The following is a 1,109-nucleotide window of genomic DNA, read 5'->3' as shown; positions in this document are numbered from 1 at the left end:
TCCTCCGGGGGCGGGTGGGGAGCCCCTCGCTGGGGTGGGATGGGAGGCGGGGAGCCGGCAGGGAATTGTGGGCAGCGCAGCGAGTTGCAGAAGCCTGGAGCAAGCTGCGAGCAGGGGAGCAGGGTTCGTATCCCCTCTCCCGCTGCTGAGTGACAGCCGAGCTTTGAGCAACTGGATTAATAATCTGTCAGAGCCTCACTTTCCCCGTCTGTAAAATGGGACACAGGATTACCCTGTGGCGCATGATATCAGATGATGTTCGTGGTATTCTTGGCAGGGCGCTTTTGTAATTGAGCTACCCTTAAATGGTTCCATATACAGCACCCTGAAAGGAGGAGTATCCAAAATAGGCGGAAGAGTGGCTAGGTGAGAGCTATAGCACACTGGGAGGGCTAAGTGCCCCAGTTTGCCAGAGGGCTGGGCCAGCAGGTGGCTTGGAGGTCAAGGGTTGGGTCCCTCTTGGTGGACTGCGGAGTTGAGTCTCAGACCCATAGTTTGAAAAATATGCCAGGCTCCTGTGTGGGCCTGCCCCAAATCCCAAGAGGAGAATGGAGGAGAAGGGATTGTGATGTGGCCATCCCTGGGGGAGGTGGGGGGTGGGAGTGTGTGTGTGGGGTGATTCGCCACTCCCCCCACACCAGGGCATTTGCCCTGTAGCAAAACTAAAAAAGAAAGAAAGACACAGAGAGAGAGAGAGAAAGAGAGAAAGGAAAGAAGGAAGGAAGGAAGAAATAAAGAAAGGGGGGGGGATCAGTTGATCTTTACCTAGGGGGCTTGGAATGGGGTGAAATGGGTTGAGATGGGGTGCCGGGAGGGGAGGGAGAAGAGTGCAGAACATGAAAACTGATAATTTCCTAGCTTGGGTTGAGTCTTGGCCTCATCCTTCCTTCTTCCTTCCACTGTCCAAGATCATTAAAGGTACAGAAGTGTGTGAGTCCTCAGGATCCTTGAGACCCCTCTCCTTGCCCTTCCCTGAGCATCCTCTGCGCAGCTTGCAGCCTGCCGGCCCACTCCAGTGCAAGCCAGCACGGTCCACTCCAGTGCAAGCCAGCACGGAATAGCTTCCCTGGCCTGGAAAGGGCTGTCTGGCCCAGGGAGGGCAGTGCACA

Source organism: Tupaia chinensis, unplaced genomic scaffold, assembly GCF_000334495.1.
Source record: "Tupaia chinensis unplaced genomic scaffold, TupChi_1.0 Scaffold144346_1, whole genome shotgun sequence".
Classification (NCBI taxonomy): Eukaryota; Metazoa; Chordata; class Mammalia; order Scandentia; family Tupaiidae; genus Tupaia; species Tupaia belangeri.
The sequence above is the reverse complement of the archived record's forward strand: the minus strand, read 5'-3'. Positions refer to the sequence as shown.